This window comes from Spea bombifrons, chromosome 6 (assembly GCF_027358695.1).
Source record: "Spea bombifrons isolate aSpeBom1 chromosome 6, aSpeBom1.2.pri, whole genome shotgun sequence".
NCBI lineage: Eukaryota > Metazoa > Chordata > Amphibia > Anura > Pelobatidae > Spea > Spea bombifrons.
Window position 1 is genome coordinate 19,227,875 of NC_071092.1, and position 23,840 is coordinate 19,251,714.

General features: G+C 42.3%; 1 protein-coding gene and 1 non-coding gene across 2 annotated transcripts in view; one reads left to right on the forward strand and one right to left on the reverse strand.

Moving 5' to 3' along the window:
* CHADL (chondroadherin like) overlaps positions 1-23,840 on the forward strand; it is an 88,544-nt gene that overhangs the window by 12,475 nt on the left and 52,229 nt on the right. The window lies entirely within an intron of this gene.
* Positions 22,425-22,554, reverse strand: LOC128501077 (small nucleolar RNA SNORA35). The gene has a single exon (XR_008355016.1). It is a non-coding gene; the product is annotated as a small nucleolar RNA SNORA35 (small nucleolar RNA).

Consider the following 23,840-nt stretch of genomic DNA (forward strand, 5'->3'; position numbering starts at 1 on the left):
TGCTGCCCTACCGTATAAAAAGAAAAGAGGTGTAGCTATTATGCTCTCAGACTCAATCGACTTAGAAATGATCCACCTCGATATAGATCCAGAAGGCAGGTACATAATTATGGTGTGGAAATTAAATGGAGAGCTATACACTTTGACCAACCTTTATGCTCCTAATAAATCTCTATTACAATTTATAAATAAAGTTTTTAAAAAAACAGAGTTAAACAAGGCACCTTAATAGTACTGGGTCATTTTAACTGTGTTCCTGATCCAACTAGATAAAAAATCTGCTAAGAGTAAAAAGAAAGATACAAATCTCTACAGTTCTGCTAAAGGGTTCAAGGAATCGATAAAACAAAATGCCCTACTCGATATTTGGAGAATCTTCCACCCAGGTGAGATAGATTTTACTTGCTTTTCTAAAACACACATAGCCTATTCTAGAATAGATTTAGTACTGGGAGGTCTTGCCTTGGCCCAAAGAACCAAAAAATCCTCATATCAATTGTTACATGGTCAGACCATAACTCATTAATTTTTGATCTGAAGGATCAGTTTAAAAAACACAGATCACACTGGAGGCTAAATGAATGGCTTTTGGATAAAAAAATCTATCCAGGAGATGGTGTGCCTATAAAAGTTAGAGGTGAATTGATAAAGATAGGCACAATAGAAAAAAAGAAATACGGACTTAATTTAGCACAGCTATATATATCATTAGACGACCTAATAGCCAGAAACAAACATAGCCCTACTCCTGAAATAACAAATAAAATTACCGAAATCGAGACGGCTATAAATGAAAAACTAATAGACAAAGCTAAAAGAACTATGGAAGTACTTAAACGTAACTGGTACTATAAAGGCAATAGAGCAGATAATCTAATGTCATTAAGAATGAAGAAACAGCGAGCAAACAAGTTTATTGATAAAATCAGAGATGGAACAAATACAGTTCTTAAACCAGATGAAATAGGAGAGGTATTTAGGAAATTTTATTTGAAACTATATAACATTCAGAATAACACCTCCAAAACAGAGATTGAAAAATTCCTGCAGAAGATTCAGCTGCCAAAAATCTCGGAAGAACATCTATTGAAATTAAATTCCCCTATTACCCAGGGCGAAATAGCCATAAGTATTGATAAATTAAAAACAAAAAAGTCTCCAGGCCCGGATGGGTTTAGTAATATTTTTTATAAAATATTCAAAAACAACATTAAGGCAGAATTAGCTTTTAATGCTTTCGGTCAAGGTCACCAAATTCCGGCAGAACTTCTTCAAGCTAATGTGGTCCCGATTCTGAAACATGATAAAAATGCAGAACAGGTGTCAAATTACCGTCCTATTGCGCTGTTAAATGTTGATATAAAAATCTATGCAGCTGTCCTAGCCGAAAGACAGAAGATACTTCTTCCTACTCTGATGCATCAAGACCAAATCGGCTTCATCCCAGGGAGAAGTGTAGCTAATAGCATCAGGAGGTTAATAGATCTGTTTGACTCTGCTCAAAAGAAAGGATTGCCCCTATTGGCCCTTTCTTTAGACGCCGAAAAAAGGCCTTTGATAGGGTTAATTGGGACTTTCTAAGGGCCACATTAGAAAAGTTTGGTTTCAGAGAGAAAATAATAAACTATATTATGGCATTGTATTCAACTCCCTCTGCAAGAGTAGTGGGAAATGGCTTTGGATCAGACTGGTTTACTTTGTCAAACGGCACCAGACAAGGATGCCCTCTATCACCTCTTTTATATGTTCTATCGCTAGAGCCCCTAGCAGCGATGATACGATATAATGATAATATCCAAGGCTTTAGTACTTCGCGACAACATATTTAAATCAATCTATATGCCGACGACATTATTCTTTCCCTTACAGACCCGGCTAATTCTATAGATGAATTAATGAGAGTCATCAATGATTACTCCAAGGTATCAGGATATAAATTAAACCAAGATAAATCTATAATCCTTGGAGTAAATGTTGACATATATACAAAGACTAAAATTAATAAAAACCATGGCTTCCAATGGGCATCAAAGTCTATAGATTATATGGGAATCAAAATATGCTCTGATGTTTCCAAAATGTCGGAGATTAATTTTTTACCCCTATTAAAACAAACAAATAAAAACCTTAAGGAATGGAAATACTTAGAATTTTCATGGCTGGGCAGAATAAACATTATAAAATCGTATATACTTCCCAAATGGGTCTATTTGATGAGATTAATCCCAATCATAATTCCAGATAGCTGGTTAAACATGATACAATCAATCAATTAGACCCCACCAGGGCGGATTGGGTGTACCAAATATAAAAGATTACTCAAGAGCCTCTATATTATCTCAGGCCATACTTACACAACTAAAAGGGTCCGAAAGTGAAGGATGGTATGGACTGGAGCTCGACCTTTTGGGTGAGACTACTCTCCTGCACCTCTTTTGGCCAATACAAAGCTATAGGAAACGACATATAAATAGTTTTATACTCTCAGACATTCTTAAAGTATGGGAAATTTTTAAGAAAAATATAGGAATCAAAAAACATTTGTTACCTTCTCTTTCTTTATCAATTTGTTCAAACTTAGTAGACAGTCTTAATTTAAATACTTGGCAAAGATGTGGTATTTAGACTATCGGTGACATGTACGACTCAAGAAATATCAAAACGTTTGAAGCCCTAACTCAGTCATACATGATTCCTAAAACAGAGCTGTTTACGTATTTTAGACTAAAGGGCTTCTTACTCAAATACAAAAATAACAACATGTCTGAATCAACTAAAAAATTAGAACAAATGTTAGGCCTACAATTACAAAAAATTTCGGTGTCATCAGCTATGACTTTGTCATCAGCTATGGCTTTGTTGACCTTAGCCAAACATAATTCGACACATCCAGCACTGGAGAAATGGAATGAGGACCTAATGTCAGCATTTACCAGGGAAGACTGGAATAGGTCACTGAAAACAGTTCATGAATCTGTTCACTGCCTCAACTTAGTGGAGCTGCACTATAAAATATTAAATTGATGGTACTTAGTTCCCACCAGAATAGCTAAAATGTATCCGCAAGCCTCAGAGAGGTGCTGGAGATGTGAGGCTGATCAAGGTAATTTTACTCACATCTGGTGGTCCTGTTACAAATTACTAAGTTTTTGGCAAGAAATCGCCACACAACTTCGAGAAATAGTGGGAGTGAACTTGAATTTCGAACCTGCAAAGTTCTTGTTACATCTAAATTTTCCTCCCATGACAAAAGAACAAAAAGCAATAACTGTCCATTTATTAGTTACAGCTAAACTAAGCATAGCAAGGTATTGGAAATCTAAAATCACTCCATCCTGGCTCTTGGTCCGGATTCAATTGATTTATCAACTTAAAATGGAATCTGGAATCAAATACTGTAAAAGATCAGCTAAACCAACAAATTGGCACAATTGGATAAAGAAGTTTTCTCCTTTAGAGGATAGGGAGTAGAAAAAAGTGGAAAACGCTTTTTTTTCCCCTGCATACCAACCTTATTAATAGATCCAGGGACCATTACTGGAGGAGCACTTTCTTTTAACCCACCTGAACCATTTGTCTGTTTACTGTTTTTTTTATGTCTTTCTGGTTATCTCCAAATTATAGTCCCGATCTTCGTTAAAGATGTGGATAATCTGAAATAAACTCTGCAAGCATCTATAATATCTTATATAATCAATGCTTACTTGTTTGTAATATCATTTGTAACCCAATTAAAAAAAAAATCTAAAAAAAACAAAAAAAAAAGTAATTTAATGCTGAAGTATTTCTGCTGACTGCATGTACAATCATTTTACAACGTATATAATTATATTTTTTTTAACTTCATATGTCAGTATGCACTTATTTATAATATATTGTGAGCTACAATCATATAGCCACACAGTCTTAGGGCTGGAAATACCATACAAGGTTGTATCTCTCTAGAAATCATAGTCCATATATTAAAAGGTCTGTCAAACAAAACATAAATATAAAACCAACAAAAGAAAAGCATTGCTCTCTGAGCACTAACATTTGTAAATTACTATACAGTGAAGGAAAACATTATTTGATCCCCTGCTGATTTTGTACATTTGCCCACTGACAGACATGATCAGTCTATAACTTTAATGGTAGGTTTATTTGAACATTGAGAGATAGAACAAAAAAAATCCAAAATAACGCATTTCAAATAAGTTATATATTGATTTGCATTTTACTCAGTGAAATACGTTTTTGACCCCTTTGCAAAATAGTACTTGGTGGCAAAACAGTTGTTGGCAATCACAGAGGTCAGACGTTTCTTGTAGTTGGCCACCAGGTTTGCACACATCTCAGGAGGGATTTTGTCCCACTCCTCTTTGCAGATCCTCTCCAAATCATTAAGGTTTTGAGGTTTGGCAACTCGAACCTTCAGCTCCCTCCTCAGATTTTCTATTGAATTAAGGTCTGGAGACTGGCTAGGCCGCTCCAAGACCTTAGTGTCCTTCTTCTTGAGCCACTCCTTTGTTGCCTTGGCCGTGTGTTTTGGGTCATTGTCATGCTGGAATACCCATCCACGACCCATTTTCAATGCCCCGGCTGAGGGAAGAAGGTTCTTACCCCAGATTTGACTGTACATGGGCCCCATCCATCATCCCTTTGATGTGGTGAATTTGTCCTGCCCTCTTAGCAGACAAACACCCCCAAAGCATAATGTTTCCACCTCCATGTTTGACGGTGGGGATTGTGTTCTTAGGGTCAAAGGCAGCGTTCCTCCTCCTCCTCCAAACACGGAGAGTTATGAACAAGATCCTCCTGTGTAGTTCTAGGCTGATTCCTCATCGTTCTAATGGTCATTGAAACTCCATGAGGTGAGATCTTGCATGGAGCCCCAGACCTTGGGAGATTGACAGTTTTTTTGTGTTTCTTCCATTTGCGAATAATCGCACCAACTGTTAGCACATTCTCACCACATTCTCTACAGTTGTTACCTCGCCGGCGGTTCCCGTGCTGCTTCGAGCAGGGGAGCCGAGACGCAGCCCGCGCGTTCAGCCCCGTGCTCGTTCCGTTCGCGGGAGACGCGGTGAGGTCCGTTCTGCTGCTAGACGCGCGCCCCCGTGTGGATCAAAGGATCTAGACGGGACGCGCGTCTCAACGCATGCGCAAACGGCTACCTCATGAATATTCATGCCGCGTCTTAAAGGGGTATTTATCTTTTTTCCTCCTCCCCCTAATTTAGGGGGTAGGAGGATCCTGGAGCAAGAGGGATATTTAAACCCTCAGTCTGCAAGTATCCCTTGCCTGTGATAGTGCCTTTATTGCCTTCACTAGCGTTCCTGAACCTTATTTGCCTTTTCGTTGCCTGACCTCTGCTTGAACCTGACCACCCGTTGTTTGCCGCCTGCCTTTACCTGAACTCAGCTTGTACCTGACTACCCGTTGTCTGCCGCCAGCCTTGACCTTTGCTCGTGACCCCGACTATCCGATTGCCTGCTCCTAGTATCATCTGTTCCTGCATTGCTCGTCATCACCACTTGGGGGCGCCTTTCCTTGTACTGCAGCGTGGATCCACAGCCTGAACCGCCGTTCGTGACAACAGTCAACAGGTCGGGTAGGAGCCCAATTGCAGGGGATATCTGACAAGTGCAGACAAAAGATAGCAGGCACACACCAGGCTGGTATACAAGAACAGAGTAGCTATTATGATAGCTAAGGAAGTAAAATATGAACTGTTCCGTGAGATAATGGTCTCTTTTGAAATAAACTCAAAAAAGAAATTGCCCATGGGGAATACTAAAACATATAATTTTAAGAAGGCCAATTTCAATAAGATAGGGGCAGCTTTACAACTTATTGATGGGCATAAACTCTTTAGGGATAAAAACACTGAGGAAAAATTTAGTATTTTCAAACAAATATTAGCAGGGTACACTTCTCAGTATGTACCACTAGGAAACAAATATAAAAGAAACAAATTGAAACCGATGTGGCTTAGTGGGGACATTAAGCAGAAAATTAAAAATAAGAAAATGGCTTTTACAGCATTTAAATCAGACGAATCAGAGCCATCCTATATAAGATATAAGGAAGCCAATAAAGAATGCAAAAAGGTGATTAGATGGGCTAAACTAGAAAATGAGAGAGTGATAGCGGAAGAGAGCAAAACTAACCCCCCCCCAAATTCTTTAAGTACATAAATTCTAAAAAAAACAAAAAATGAAAATAAAAACAGAGATGGGAATGTTGGTTAAGGAGGACCAGGAAAAAGCAGATACTTTAAATAACTGTTTTTCCTCAGTATATATTAAGGAGGAACCTATGGCAATGGATATACATAGGACTACTGAAAAAAAATTGCAGTCAGACTGTGATTGGATGGCTCAGGACAAGGTGCTGCAGCAACTAAAGACAGTTAATTTTAACAAACCTCCGAGGCCTGACGGTATTCACCCACGAGTACTTAAGGAGCTGAGTCAGGAAATAAGTGAACCTCTGTTTCTAATCTTTCGGGATTCTTTTCTTTCAGGAATTGTACCAGATAATTGGAGGAAGGCAGATGTGGCTCCTATATTCAAAAAGGGTTCAAACTCTGTGCCCGGAAATTATAGACCTGTGAGCTTAACTGTGGTTGGGAAAGTATTTGAAGGGCTGTTTAGGGATAACATTCAAGAATTCATTGGGAAGAACAGTATTATTAGCAAAAATCAGCATGGTTCTATGAAACATAGGTCCTGTCAAACTAATTTAATTGCAAGAGCTAAGTAGAAGTGTAGATCAGGGTGTTGCAGTGGATGTAATTTACTTGGATTTTGCCAAGGCATTTGTCACGGTTCCACACAATAGCTTAGTATTCAAACTGAAGGAAACTGGTCTAGATCCAAATTCTTGTTCTTGAGTAGAACACTGGCTTAGAGATAGAGTACAGAGAGTTGTTATAAATGGTACATTTTCAAGCTGGTCAAAAGTGGTAAGTGGAGTCCCTCAGGGTTCTGTTCTGGGACCAATTTTATTCAACATATTTATAAATGACCTGGCAATAGGCGTTGAAAGGCATGTTTCTGTGTTTGCAGATGACACTAAACTATTTAACGTAATACAGTGCGAGCAGGATATTACAGTGCTGCAGAGTGATCTAGATAGACTGGGGGACTGGGCACACAAATGACAGATGAAATTCAATGTAGATAAATGTAAAGTTATGCACTTCGGGGTAGGGGAATGCACAAGCAACCTACACCCTAAACGGTAGTGAATTAGGGCTAACGACAAATGAGAAGGATTTGGGAATTGTTATAGACAACAAACTAGGCAACAATGGGCAATGTCAGTCAGCAGTTGCTAAGGCCAGTAAGGTATTGTCGTGTATAAAAAGGGGCATCAAGCCGCACCTTCAATATGCTGTGCAATTTTGGGTACCTATTCTAAAGAAGGATATCATAGCACTAGAAAGGGTGCAGAGGCGGGCTAAAAAATTAATAAAAGGAATGGAGCACTATAGTTATGAAGAAAAGTTAACAAATTCAAATCTGTTTAGTTTAGAAAAACGGCACCTCATAGGGGATATGATAGCATTATATAAATATATTCGGGGCCAATACAAACCATTGTGTGGAAATCTGTTCATAAACAGGACTATGCATAGGACACGTGGTCACACGTTTAGACTGGAAGAAAGGAGATTTAGTCTAAAGCAGAGGAAAGGGTTTTTTACAGTAAGGACAATATAGATGTGGAATTCTCTGCCTGCAGAGGTAGTTTTATCTGAGTATGTACAGACGTTTAAACTGCAACTGGATGGATACTTGAAAAAACATAATATTCGGGGATCTTTAATTATGGCGAAACTGCTTATTGATCCAAGGAGAAATCCGACTGCCATTTTGGGGTCAAGAAGGAATTTTTTCCCTGGTTAGTGCAAAATTGGAAAGAGCCAAACTGGGGTTTTTGGCCTTCTTTTGGATCAACGGCAACAAATTAACAGATATAGGAAAGGCTGAACTTGATGGACGCATGTCTTTTTTCAGCCTATTTAACTATGTAACTATATAATATATCAGGGCTTGACAAATTTGTTATAAATCCAGGAGCCAGCTAAAAAAGTTAGGAGCCAGGACTTTTTTTGCCCAGCACCCACACTTTGCCCCAGCACCCACACTTTGCCCAGCACTCAGTCTCACACTTTGCCCCAGCACTCACACTTTGCCCCAGCACTCATACTTTGCCCCAGCACTCATACTTTGCCCCAGCACTTTGCACTGCACCCACACTTTGCCCAGCACTCAGTCTCACACTTTGCCCCAGCACTCACACTTTGCCCCAGCACTCAGTCTCACACTTTGCCCCAGCACTCAGTCTCACACTTTGCCCCAGCACTCAGTCTCACACTTTGCCCCAGCACTCACACTTTGCCCCAGCACTCACGCTTTGCCCTCACACTTTGCCCCAGCACTCAGTCTCACACTTTGCCCCAGCACTCAATCTCGAGTTATTGATTTTTAACACTAATCACAGTCCTGCCCAGACATACCCAGGTTCCAGCATGTACTGGCTGACTTGGCATGATAGGAGTACATGCTGAACCCTGGCTTGCTGCCCCCCTTGTGCAGCATCAATACACATCATCTAGAGTCCCATGTGCCATGTGCCATGCTCCTCCCCCCACTTACACAACCATGCTATCACACACACATTCATCCTCCTTCACCCCCTTACCTGCGCTGCAGATCTCTCACACGCAGACTTCCATAGGGGCCCTGCTGCTTCTGTCTCTCTGCACGAACTTCTCTTGTCCCGCCCACTGGGAGGAGGAACAGAGCAGTCATGTGACTCCTCTGGTTCCCTGCTTCCTGTGGCCACTCCAGCACAAGAGACGCTGCTTGCACATTAAGAGCAACGCACAGCTAAGCAGTGCGCCCCCCGCGGGGATTATTTTCAGCCGTTTTTTTTTTTATTTCACCATTTTGCCGAATGTGGTTTGGCTCACAAACACCTAGGCGCCAGGATAAAATTATCAGTCGCCATGGCGACCTGGCGTCTGGGATTTGTCGAGCCCTGTAATATATGGAAGGAAGATATATTCTTCTAGTCTGTAAGATAAATTATAAAGTGTACTCAATTCTGAATATTTACACCAACAGAGGTCAGATTCGATTCCTGAATGGTGTCATGAATCAGATACATGACCTCATTCAGGGAACGTTAATCTTTGCTCGAGACTTTGTCTAGCTGACCCAGATATTGATAAGCTCCTAGCAAAGGGAGTAAAGATAAAATGGTCAATTTATGGCCTAGCAAGAAAATTTAAGAACTTTATAGGTAAACATAAAATATAAGACTTATGACGAATGCTTAGTACCGAGGTAAAGGAGTATACTTTTTTCTCTAAAATCTTTAATTCTTTTTCCAGACTGGCTATGGTGATAGTGAAAGATGAGACAATCAGCTCAATATCAACCCAATATCGTGGTCAGACCATAATCCAGTTATTTTAGAGCTCAAAACAAATTATAACCCTGTAAGAACAACATGGCATAAAGGGATAAAGATTATATAACAGTATTATTAAAAATATCCGATCACTTTTTTAATTTAAAACTTGACTGTGTAAGCCTAAGTAATATTTGGTGTGCTTACTTAGAGGACACTTAAGTAGTAAAACCGCATATCTCAATAAACATAAGTCCAAAACCCTGGCGGAACTATATATATTACATCTGATAATATGACCCCGGGACATGTAAAGGAACTGGCTCGTCTCAAATTAGAGGTTAATGAGCAGCTGACGAGCAAACACCATCTTACTTAGAGTTAAACAGGAACGGTATTACCAGGGAAATAAACCAGATAAATTACCGTATTTTGCTCGATTATAAGGCTAGGTTTCCACTTGGGTTTTTGTCCTGCGTTTTTTTCTTGATGAAAAACGCCAAGAAAACTGCCACTTCATTCTCCTGCGTTTTGGCGTTTTTTCTGGAGTTTTCTCTGGCGTTTTAGCCTTCCTGTGGAAATTGCTTTTTTTGACCTTAGGCAGTTTTTCCAGCCTTTACAAGTTAGAAGTTTCACCCAGCTAAAAGGGATTAGGATAAATGGCAAGTATCTGCCCCCTCCTGATGTCATTTACTTGGTAGAGTTCTACTTAAACGCCCCAGCGGACCCTTTTGTCTCTTTTCTGTGATTTGTAAGGCATGCTTTATTCCGAATGTCTGCTCCTCTAGAAAGATTGGCCCCAAATGATGGTGCAAATTGTTTGCTGTTGCTTTCGGCACGCAGGATCCAGTTGGTTTGTTTGTTTGTAATGGCATGTTTGTTCCAAATGGTGTAAAATTCAATATGAACTTTGTTTTGTGTGAAACTGTTTGTTTCCAGCCTATTTCTTGTAGGACACACAGATACTGGGTCCATCCTCTGCATTGTAACTGTGGAAAAAAACGCCATAAAAAACGCCAAGGCAAAAAACCCACCTGGCTTTTTCATGGCGTTTTTTCTCTCCCATAGACTTCTATTGGAGAAAAACGCCAAGATTTCCTTGCAAAAAACGCCAGAGTGTCAACATGCTGCGATTTTGAAAAACTGCCACAGACCCCAAAAAAGCAGAAAAACGCCAAAGAGGACTGAAAAAACGCCAAACAGAAAAACGCCAAGTGGATATGGCATTGTGCGATTTCCTATTGAAGAACAGCTAACATCTGGCTGCAGTGTTTTTTCACAAAAAAACGCCCTGTGGCTGAATTGGCGTTTTTATGGGCATTTTTAGCAAAAAAAAAACAAGTGGAAACCTAGCCTAAGACAAGTTTTTTTCAAGAGCTCAAGAGCTATCACCCAATATCTCTAACATAAAAAAGAAAATCTATTATGTGATTATATTGGAGGACTTGATGCATGGCAACCAAACAGGCTTCATTCAAGGCAGGAACTCCTATAATATTTGAAAGATGAAAAATCTTTGAGGATTCAGTCAGATCCAGGGATCCCATGTTGGCTCTGTCACTAAATGCTGAGAAGGCCTTTGACAGAGTCAGCTGGGTCTTCCTGGAGGAAACAATTAGGACTATGGAGTTTGGCCCCATAATCCTTAACACAATTTTATCAATGTATACGAATCCAACAGCAAAAATAGTGGGCCAAGGAATTGAATCAAATTGGTTTAATGTAGGCAATGGTACATGCCGGGGATGCCCCCTGGCCACAATGTTTTATATTATCTCCCTTGAGCCTTTGGCGATTAAAATAAGGGGAAACCCTCAGACAAAAGGGAAATAAAATGGAAAAGAATTAGAAATTAATGTCTTTATACGCCGACGACATGCTCTCGACGCTGGTGGATCCATGGACATCAATTCTAGCATTGATGGCCGAGATTGAATCATATGGAGCTTTATCGAGTTATAGACTAAACATAACTAAATCCCAGGCAACATGTATATCAATATCAAATGAGGAACAGGCATTAATTGAACACAAATTCCCATTTATGTGGTTGTCACGTCCTACCCAGGCTGTGGAGCTGCATATCTCACTCTTGCTTCAGTTTCCCTGTTTTGCTTCAATCCATTCCTGGATTTCCTTTTGCTTTGTTCTGATCTTCCATTCCTTGCTTCTGTTTCAGCTCTTTGCTTCAGCTTTGTTTCCTTTATAAGGTGTGTCCCACCCGTGTGTTCTGTTTGTCTGAGTCTGCAGTATAAAGGTATGTCTCAGTGCTATATGTTTGGATTTCATGTTTGGCTTGTTTCGTACCACTGTCAGCAGGGATTAGCGTTAGGACCCACCGTCATTGGAGTACTTTGGCTTAGTGGTAGGCTAAGCATACTATGGCCATAAAATGTGACGGAATCTCCAATAGTTATCAAATAGTCCTAGGCTAGTTTATGTATTTGTGTGTCAGTCTGGTATGAAACCTGTGGGGTGTCCTGTCCTGTCTTGTATCCCCGGTAGAGGGGTGTCCTGTCCTGTATCCCCGGTAGAGGGGTGTCCTGTCTTGTTCGTGTCTGATCTTGTGTATTCCTTGTCTTGTTCACTTTTGTGCCCTGTAACATGCATATCTTGTCTGTTATGTTTCTTGCCTAGTCTCCCTATACCTTGCTTGTTATGTTTCAGCTATATACTCTGCTTAGCTTCCCCTGTCCCAGCCTGCAGCATCCCGCACATGAGTCTTGTGCAATGTCTCATGCCTGTTCCAGGGTGCTTGCAGGATTTATCTTCGTTTTGGACTACATCCGCTGCTAAAGCAGGGCACTGGTATGTGTCTGCACAACCCTAGATGCTCAACACCCGGGTGAGTGCAGTCGCCCTGCACCAGGCCCTGTCCTGAGACTCCACTACTGCATACTGAACTCCTGACCTCCATCTTTGGGCGCGCTGGGTCATTACAGTTGCCTGTATGGACCCAGTTTCCTGAGAGTGGTCAAAAAACAAGATTACCTGTGTATACAAATTCAAAACTAATATTATGAATCTGAATACCCGTAATTTATATGGGAAACAATAGCTAACCTGGGAAGATGGATGAACCTCGCGATCTCTTGGATCGGAAAAGTTCATAAAATAAAGGCTTACCTCTATCATCTGGAACTGCACCATCAGCCTTCAAGGATGCGCTAATCACACCCATTCTAAAGAATCCTTCCTCAGATCCCGTCTGTTTGTCTAACTACCGCCCTATCTCTGCTTCCTTTTACCTCTAAGCTGCTTGAACGGATTGTATACAATCACCTTACTAACTTCCTCTCCTCTTGTTCCCTCCTTGACCCTCTACAGTCTGGTTTTAAACCCCTTCACTCTACTGAAACAGCTCTAACAAAAGTCTCCAATGACTTGCTCTCTGTCAAAGCAAAATGTCACTTCTCTATTCTAATACTACTGGATCTCTCTGTTGCTTTTGAGACTGTTCATCACCACCTTCTTCTAGACTCACTTGCTTCTATAGTCATTCAAGATACAAGTGTCTCCTGGATCTCCTCATATCTGTCTAACCGTTCCTTCTCTGTCAACTTCTCTGGCAAGACATCATTGCCCCTTCCACTTTCGGTTGGTGTTCTCCAAGGTTCAGTTCTTGGCCCTCTGCTGTTCTCTCTTTATACTTAATCTCTTGGCAAACTAATCAACTCATTTGGCCTCCAGTATCATCTATATGCAGATGATACCCAAATCTACCAGTCTTCTCCTGATCTCTCTCCATCTACTCATGTCCCGTAATTACCAATTGCTTGTCTGCTATTTCTTAATGGATGTCACAACACTACCTGAAACTTAATCTTTCTAAAACTGAACTTATCTTCCCTCCCTCCATCTCCACTCCACTACCTGAATTCTCTATCACCATTAACAACACGACTATCTCTCCTACTAACCAGGCCCGATGCCTTGGTGTCATCCTTGACGCTAACCTTTCCTTCATCCCTCACATTCAGTCCCTCGCCAGAACTTCCTTGTCATCGATACAACCACCACACTACCTCTCACCCTTTCTCTGTGCCTTATGTTTGTCACCCCATTTCCCTCTAGATTGTAAGCTTGCGAGCAGGGCTCTCTCCACCGAATGTATCGGTTTGTCTTGTCATATCCCTTGAATTTATGTATTGTATTAAACGCTGCGTAAACTGTTGGCGCTATATAAATAAAATATAATAATAATAATAACCTGCTCCCCAGATGGCTTTATGTCCTCCAGCTGATTCCGGGAAAGTTACATAAAGAAATGATAAGGAATTTACAAAAAAATATTTTTTAATTTATCTGGCGGGGCAAAAAACAGTTGGTACAAATACCCTATACCTTGATCTGAACAAAGGGGGGACTTGGAGTACCTAATCTTCAAGAATATTGGGAGGCCAGAAGTGAAAATGTGTTAAGTTTCAGTATTCAAGTTGCTTAGCATTAGCTAAGCAGTTAAAGATCGTTAGAGTCTGTCCCAGAGGTTAATCTACATGTATTTTATATGTATCACTGTATAAATTGATAGAAGCAGTTACTCAGAAATCCATAGACTTTCCTCTTTATACAGCAAATTGCATGTTGCATAAGCTATCTGCTCTCAGCTGAACTGACACTTAAGCGGCTAAATCACGCCAATTCGCTGTTAGGAATAAACCTTTAGTTGCGGATTTCCAGTCAGGTGAGATGTAATTAGGATGTAATTAAGATTTATACGTAGCCTGGGCTTGTGCTTTAACAACTGTAGGGGACAGCTCACGCATGGGGCGGCAATGACAGTTTCACACAGGTTTCCAACGTAAAAGCGCGTTTATTTAGATGTTGTAGTCACAGAGCACCTTGTAAACAAAACAAACTATAAGCCTGTCCGGCTCTAACTAAACAGCAGGATACCTCTCTAGCAGCCTAAGGTCTGACGCAAAGCAAAGTAACCAGTTTTGTATGGGGTAAAGCTTCATACCTGGTGAGCTGCAGCGCTGGCTGTAGCTGCTCCTTCATTCAGTTTCTCCCTTCACCTGCAAACTTAACAGCCCTCTCTTTTAAGGCTTCCTCCCCAGTAACGAGCTTAGGAAGCCTCACCTGAGAGCACCTGGGTTTGCTACCATGCCTGGCAGAGGTAACCAGGTGAGATATATATACCATCAACCACGCTCCCATACACTTTACCACATATCCCCCCCGTCGACTCCAGACCAGAGGTCTGGACAGCGTCAGCAACCATACAGTACACCCTGGACAACGCATCCGCATTCCCATGTAACTTCCCTGGTCTATGCTCCACTGTAAATCTAAAGTTTTGCAAGGAGAGAAACCATCTCGTCACTCTTGCATTCCTCTCCTTATTCTGTTTCATCCATGCCAGAGGAGCATGGTCAGTCACCAACACGAATTCCCTGCCCAGGAGATAATATCTCAGGGACTCCAACGCCCACTTGATGGCGAGACACTCCCTTTCCACTATGGCATAATTTTCCTCGGCTGGGGTCAGTTTCCTACTCAAGTACAGCACTGGGTGTTCTTCCCCATTAACCACTTGTGACAAAACTGCCCCCAAACCTCTAGCAGACGCGTCTGTCTGAACCAGAAATGGTTTCCTAAAATCAGGGGAAACGAGCACTGGCTGGTCACACAGGACAGACTTCAGACTCTGAAAAGCCCTTTCTGCCTCGGGGTTCCACTTTACCATCACTGACTTACCACCCTTTGTTAAGTCTGTCAATGGTGTGGCCATGGAGGCAAAATTGGGCACGAACCGACGGTAGTACCCGGTTATGCCAAGGAAAGCCCTCACTTGTTTCTTTGTTACTGGCCTAGGCCAGTTCTGTATCGCCTCAATCTTATTGATCTGGGGTTTAACCAGCCCCCTACCAATGATATAACCCAGGTATCTTGCTTCCTCCAGACCCACTGCACATTTTTCAGGGTTTATGGTTAGGCCTGCATCACTAATGGAGTCTAACACGCCCTGTACCTTACCGAGGTGACTTTTCCAGTCAGACGAAAAAATTACCACATCGTCCAGGTAAGCAGCGGCATAATCACGATGTGGTCTCAAAATCAGATCCATCAGCCTCTGAAAGGTAGCAGGGGCCCCATGTAACCCAAATGGCATCACAACATACTGGAACAGGCCCTCTGGAGTGGAAAAGGCAGTCTTCTCTTTAGCCTCCTCAGTTAACGGTATCTGCCAATAGCCCTTTGTAAGGTCAAGTGTTGTAATGTACCTTGCCTTCCCAAGCCTCTCAACCAGTTCATCCACTCGGGGCATGGGGTACGCATCAAACTTTGAGACCTCATTTAATCTCCTGAAGTCATTACAGAACCTCCACGTCCCGTTGGGCTTTGGGATTAGCACTATGGGGCTTGACCACTCACTAGTAGATTCCTCAATAACACCTAATTCAAGCATGCGCCTGACCTCCGTGGATACCGCCTCTCTACGGGCTTCTGGTATCCTGTATGGCTTCAGGTTCACTTTACTGTGAGGCTCAGTTTTAATATGGTGTTTTATGAGGTGGGTACGGCCAGGTAGGTCCGAAAACTTTCGTCTGTTTTCCTGCAGGAACTCCCTCACCTCCTGCTTCTGGGGCACTGACAGTGCCTCTCCTATGGTTACTGGGGGAACTGGTTACCCCACTTCTTTGACCCCTGCCTGGGTCGCCCCCAAAGACTCCCGCTCTTTCCACGGCTTGATCAGGTTTACGTGGTAAACCTGGAAGGGTTTTCTCCTGCCCGGTTGATGGACCTTGTAGTTCACCTCACTCATCTTCTCTACAACCTCATAGGGACCCTGCCACTTGGCTAAAAACTTACTTTCAACGGTGGGCACTAAAACCAGGACCCTGTCCCCAGGATTAAAGGCCCTCAACCTGGCAGATCTGTTATAAATTCTGCTCTGGGCCTCCTGCGCTCTTTGCAGATGCGTTTTAACTATAGGCATCACCGTCGCTATTTGCTCCTGCATCTGAGCCACATGTTCAATAACACTCTTATATGGGGTGGCCTCGGTCTCCCAAGTTTCTTTGGCAATATCTAACAAACCCCGTGGATGTCGGCCATACACTAACTCAAAGGGGGAAAACCCTGTAGACGCTTGGGGCACCTCCCGGATAGAGAACATGAGGTAGGGTAATAGACAGTCCCAATCCCGACCATCCCTTTCTACCACCTTTTTTAGCATATGCTTTAGGGTTTTGTTAAACCTCTCCACTAACCCGTCTGTTTGAGGGTGGTACACTGAGGTACGGAGGTGAGTGATTTTAAACAACTTACACAGGTCTTTCATGACCCGTGACATAAAGGGCGTACCCTGGTCAGTAAGAATTTCTTTAGGGATCCCCGTGCGAGAGAACATGTAAAACAACTCCCTAGCAATATTTTTGGAGGCCATGTTTCTTAAGGGTACCGCCTCTGGGTACCGGGTAGCATAATCCAAGACAACCAAAATGTATTGGTGTCCCCTAGCAGATTTGACAATGGGCCCTACCAAATCCATGGCAACTCTCTCAAATGGTACTTCAATGATGGGAAGTGGCACCAAGGGGCTACGGAAGTGTGGTGTTGGGGCACTCTTCTGGCATGTGGGGCATGACTCACAATACCTTTTTACTTCTTCATATACCCCAGGCCAATAAAACCTTTGGAGGACCCTCTCTTGTGTTTTATTAGTCCCCAAGTGCCCCCCAAACACATGGTTATGGGCTATGTCCAGCACCAGGTGTCGGTATGGTTTTGGCACCAGAAGCTGTTCCACAATTTCCCTGTTAACTTTGGTGACCCGGTACACTAGATCCCCATTCATGGCACCTCCAGCACTGGGGGGTCCCTGGCCTCCTTAGTAGGGAGCCCTTTCTAGGATTGTGGGGTCCCAGGGGTTCAGGATCAGTCTTTTGCCCTTGCCCAAACTCTAGAGCCCTGCTCTCTCTCACATTTTTCCATACACCTCCAGCTGGAACTCTCTTACCCAAAGATGTCGCGGGTCTGACAGTCTTGGAAGGTGTTGGTGCCGCAGGGACCTCACGGAGGAAGTCCTCGGTTGCTATGAACCTTTCCACCATGTTGACAAGCTGCTCAGCAGTTCTGGGGTCTCCATGCCCAACCCACCGTTGTAGCTCCGCCGGGAGGGCGCGGAGGTAGTGGTCCACTACCACCTTTTCCACAATCTGGGCTGGTGTAGTGGATTCTGGTTCCAGCCACTTGCGTACAAGATGAATCAGATCATACATCTGGGACCTGGCAGGCTTGTCCATGGTGTATTTCCAACAGTGGACTCTCTTGGCCCGAACAGCGGGCGTAACACCCAGGCGAGCAAGGATCTCCATTTTTAGTTTTGTAAAGTCCCGGACATCCTGCTCCCCGAGGTCATAGTAGGCCTTTTGCGGTTCACCAGTCAGGAAGGGTGCAATCACTTCTGCCCACTCTGCAACTGGCAGTCTCTCTCTCTCCGCCACTCTCTCAAATACGGTGAGGTATGCCTCAACGTCGTCGTCGGGTGTCATTTTTTGTAAGCCCCGCTGAACGGCCCTCCTCACGTTAACAGTCTCAAGGGGGCTTGCCTCCACTTGTTGGGACTGAGCCACAACAGTCTCTCTGAGCGCAGCAATCTGCTCCATTAACAGGCGATTCGTTTCCTGTTGTTGGGCCATAGTCTGCTGTTGCGCATGTTGCTGGGCGTGAAAAGCCTCTGCATGAAACTTCCGTTGCTGTTCCAAGGCCTGCTCATGTCTCAGGTTAGCCTGTATCAGCTGCTTTATCACTTCCTCCATTGTGCCGGATGGGCCTTACAGTGCTGCAGCCTTCACTCAGGACATATGCTTCCGGCCCTTTAAATGTCCACAAAATTCAGATGCAGTGTTTTGTCATGCCGTTGCTCCTAGCACCACTGTGCCCGCATTCTCCACCAATTGTAGGGGACAGCTCACGCATGGGGCGGCAATGACAGTTTCACACAGGTTTCCAACGTAAAAGCGCGTTTATTTAGATGTTGTAGTCACAGAGCACCTTGTAAACAAAACAAACTATAAGCCTGTCCGGCTCTAACTAAACAGCAGGATACCTCTCTAGCAGCCTAAGGTCTGACGCAAAGCAAAGTAACCAGTTTTGTATGGGGTAAAGCTTCATACCTGGTGAGCTGCAGCGCTGGCTGTAGCTGCTCCTTCATTCAGTTTCTCCCTTCACCTGCAAACTTAACAGCCCTCTCTTTTAAGGCTTCCTCCCCAGTAACGAGCTTAGGAAGCCTCACCTGAGAGCACCTGGGTTTGCTACCATGCCTGGCAGAGGTAACCAGGTGAGATATATATACCATCAACCACGCTCCCATACACTTTACCACACAACAAAGCAAATCCGTAATTAACATTATAGCTTTTAGGCTTTTTTCCGGTTTTCCCACAAGTATAATGCTTTAAGTTTCGGTATTCAAGTAACTTAAAGATTGAAGACTAATGAAGTTTGTCCCAGAGGTTGATCTACATGTGTATCTGTACAAGGCATTTAATAAGGCTGGTTACTCACAATTCCATAGACTTTCTTCAGGGAGGAGTTATTCTGCAAGTTGCATAGGGTATCAGCTTTCAGCTGCCATATCGTGGCTTTTTGTGTCATTAACAGCTGGCTCACGGCAGTAAAGCTCCCAGGGTGGGGGTGAGGGACGGCAAGGTATGAGCGGTTTTGAAAAGCAAAATGTCCTGGGCCTGACAAACGCGAGGTATTGATCGTAGCTAGACCGGCTGGGAACCGAAGGTACGCTGCATATTGCTGCGTGTTGTTGCTCGCAACAACCCCCCCCCCCGCTTGGTCGGCACTCAACCAGAAGAGGAAGGGAGGAGGTTTATTTAACTTTTATTTATTTTTTTATTATTAGTGCATTGTGGCAGTGAAGTGTGTCTTTAAACATAACATAACATAACATCTTCATACATTCCCATAGTTTGATTTTTCAGCACTCTAGATCACATATAATCCCTTAACTCAGATTTGTTGAAGATTACCCCTAAATCTCTCATAAATGCTTCCAAAAATGACAAGGAGAGAGAAGGAAAGAGACAGAGAAAAGGCTCATAACCTTAAGTCAATAATTGGATATTACTCTCCTAAAACAGACATCGCAGTAAGAAAATCACTCCGAGGTATAATGGCAACTTCTGAAAGACCCAATTTAGACCCCACTTCATACAAACCCCTTGAATCATCATTTAATACCACTTTAGAGAAAGCATTGGACAACCTCATAGAACAGATTAAAGGGGACTTTAAGGATCACTTGACAGAGTTGAAGCATGAGATCCAACTGATCTCACAAATATGTCGCACTACTGAGACACAGAACCTGAGAAGCGAAATCGATCACCTGCAACCCCAGAATAAATTATTGAAAGAGGATTTATATAAAATGGAACTCAAAGTCATGGATTTGGATGATCGCTGAAGGAAGAGAAATCTACGCATAAGAGGAATTTCGGAGTCTGTCAAAAAATTATCGATTAGATACATTTTGCAAGAAATGGATCACCACTGTGTTTAATGAAGATAAACTGGGAAGTTTCCCATTTGAACGCTTGCATCGATTATCCAGACCCAAAGGCCTTAACGCATCAGATAATCCAAGGGATGTAATTATTAGTTTTAACCCCTTAAGGACCGGGCTTTTTTTTCTTTATGTACCCTTTGGGACCGAGCCTGTTCTAACACTTTTGCGGTGTTCTATTTAAATGTAATTTTCTCCTCACCCATGTAGTGTACCCAGACAAGTTATATGTTTTTTTTTCAGGACAAGATGGGCTTTATTCAGATACCATTAGTTTGATCATATCATCTAATTTACTATTAAACAAATTAATACAACATGGTGAAAATTTGAAAAAAACACCTTTCATGACTTTTATTTGAAAAATCTTTTACTCATCTACAAAAGGAAGTAAAAAAACAGCTAAATAGATTCTACTATTTGTCCTGAGTTTACTGTAGTTTGGGGTAGCCATATTAGTCCAGGGTATAAGAATGCAAGCAGAATCTTGTAATATCTTTTTTATTGGACTAACAGTATTTAAAATAATAGACAAGCTTTCGGGAGTCCTCCCTTTATCAAGTCAAAAGCATTTCTGACCAAGCAAGTGAAAAACAGTTTAAGACTGACCAGTACATGTTCTGATACAGGGTTAAAACAGGGGTTAAAACAACAGTAGAGAATTTGCAGACAAAAAACAAGAGGGTCGTAAATAGTAAATAGTGGCATATACTGCACAGATAAGGCTGGGGGGGGAGCAGGGGTAAGCGTGTAGGAGAGAGAGAAGAAGAGAAAGAAGAAAAAAAACCACAGGTTATAGGAAGTTTTGATAGTGTGCTAAGAAGCTCAAATCCACATTAAGTCCTCTGTTTTTACAATCATAAAAATGTATCATTTTGCCTTCAAATGTCTTTCTTTCTTGGGTGTTTTTGAAATGACCTCTCAGTGTTTTGATTTTAAGGTCATATATGGAGTGACCTGTTTGGGTGAAGTGGTGCCCAACTGGAGTGCAAAGCTTTTCTTCATCATGATGTTTGATGGAGTATCTTTGCAGATTCATCCTTTTATTGAGTTGCTGGCAGGTTTCACCGATGTAACACCCTATAGTACATTTGGTGCATTGAATCATGTATACAACATTTTGTGAAGTGCATGAGTATGATCCTTTAATATTGTATGTCTTGTTGTTGTGGGTGGCTGTGTTATTGGTACAGATGTGTTGACAAAGTTTGCATCTGGCTTTGTTGCATGGTTTGCTTCCATTATCTGTGTGTGTTGTTTCAGTATGTAGTTTCCTACTCACCAGCTTTTGTTTGAGATTAGCTGGTTGTCTGAAGGCCAAGATGGGGGGTTCAGGGAAAATTTCTTTTAACACCTCATCCTCTGCTAGCATTGGCTGCGGATCCTTGATGATTTTTCGGATTTCTTCTAGGGCAGGATTGTATGTGGCTACTAGAGGTATGCGTGAGGATGATTGTTTGTGTATTGCAACAGGTGTTCACGTGGTGTTTGTAGAGCAGAGTTAATTTTCTTATTTATGATCCTAGGTTTGTATCCTTTTTTGAGTGTCTCAGACAGTGTTTTACAGTGTCATCACTGTTGGAGCAGATGCGGTGGTACCTGGTGGCTTGGCTATGGTCGATGCCTTGCTTTGTGTGGGATGGATGGAAGCTGGATTTGTGCAGGCAGTTGGATCGGTCTGTGGGTTTTCTGCATAGGGATGTATGTAGTGTGTCCTTGTTTATTCTGACAGTTGTATCCAAGAAGTTTACATTTTCTGTGGAGAAGTCCATTTTGAGTTTGATAGATGGGTGAAATGTATTAAATGCGTTATGGAACTTTCTGAGGTTTTCTTTTCCGTCCGTCCAGACAATGAAAATATCATCAATGTAGTGATAATATTTGTAGGGTTTGTGAAGTTGTGTTTCCAAGAATCGTTGTTCCAGGTCAGCCATAAATAGATTGGCATATTGTGGTGCCATTCTCATCCCCATGGCAGTGCCCATGGTTTGCAAATATATATTGTTGTTAAAACTGAAGTAGTTGTGCGTGAGGATGAATTCTATGAGTTTAGTAATGGTTTGAGGACTGTATTTCTGGTTATCTGGTCATTCTGCCTCCATCTCCTCTTCGGAACATCTTTGAAGCCGGTTAACTAAATTTATCCCCATGAAACCATATATTTTTGAAAACTAGACACCCCAGGGTATTTCAAATGCTGGTATTTGAACCCGTTCCATGCACTAATTATACAACCACACTTTGTCAAACTTTGTAATAGTCATTTTTTTTTTTTCCCCCACACAAATTGATTTTAGTTATAAAAATAAATATATATGGTGTATGTCCCTGTCAAACAACACTCCAATATGTGTTCAGCAACATCTCCTGAGTATGGTGATACCCCACATGCATGGTTTGTCAGGTTGTGTGGGGGCTAAAAGGTAACATTTGTGACATACGTAATTCACGGTTTCAATTTGAAATTTTGACATCCGTTAAAAACTTTTTTTGTACCCAACTTTCAGAAGGGGCAGGCTACGAGAAAGCCTGGCCTTTCTCCAAGAGGGGATTTGATCTAGCACCGTTAAGCGATCCCTCAGCCATGGGAAAGACACATGGGACACTTGTCAGTGCAAATAAAGGCTCAAAAATGGTGAAGCAAAAAAAGAGCAGTAAATGTACAAAAAATTCAAAAAAAATACAAAAGTGGAGTAGGAACAAAAAAAAATAAAAAATGGGCAGTTGTGTGGTACAGCTTGAAGCCGTTACCAAGACAGAGTGCAGGTTCTCCAGGGCAATCTGGACAGTAGAAAGTGGTGTCCTTTCTTTGCCCCCTGCTGTAGCATACCCTGCATCTTTTTGGGGGACTCTGCTTCTTCTTTGTAGGAGGAAGTCTAAAAATAAAATGGGTAGCCCAATTCTGCTAGACTCCATCACCGCCTGGGGAACAGGTGCATCTTGGTACAAGATACCCGAAATAACTTGAAGTTGAAACTGCAAAAAAGACAGTTGCATTCCGGGATTTGCTTTTTTGTGCAACGAAAAAGCATTGTTGGTTGCAATTTGCATGATATAAATTGCAACCTTCTTGTACCAGGCCTTTGCCTTCCTCATAATGAGGTAGGGCTGTAGGAGTTGAAGTCTCCCCCTTTAGTACTCGGGTTTGTGCCAGATCTTGTGGGAAACCCACGTGGTTCTTTCTAATAGTACCGCAAGCTACTGTGTCAAAACACAGCAGCTTGAACAAAGGGATGCTTGTATAAAAGTTGTTAACATACAAGTGGTAGCCTTTGTTCATTAGGAGGAATATTAGGTCCCACACAATCTTGGCACTGGTGCTCAGATGTTCTGGGGGGTCAAGATGGCTATCCTTTCCCTCGTATACCCCGAATGCCTGAGTATACCCAGTCTTGCTTTCGCAGAGCTTATACAATTTTATGCCATACTTGGAGCGCTTGGAAGGAATATACTGCTTGAATCCCAACCTTCCTTTATACTTCATCGGGGGATTCATCCACGCAGATATCCCTTCCAGGTGTAGAAGCCTCTGCAAACTTGGCAGCGAGATGGGTAATCAGGGGGCGGATTCTATAGAGCCTGTCAAACTGTGGGTGCTTCTTAGGGGGGCACAGGCTGTTATTGCTAAAGGGCATGAAATGAAGAATCATTTCATAATTTCTCCTACCCGTCAACTGGGTGTAAATGGGGGTACTAAGGATGGGACTGGTGCTCCAGTAGGAGTGGATGGAGGTTTTTTTTTAATAATTCCCATCAGCATAGTTAATGCCCAGAATTTAAGAAATTCTGGCACGTCAATGGGGGTCCATGGCTGCTTTGTTTTGTTTCTTAAACAAAGTTTCTAGCGGCAGAGCGCCACCATGCTTACCTTACCTTCCAAGCTTGCTTACCTTACCTTCCGAGA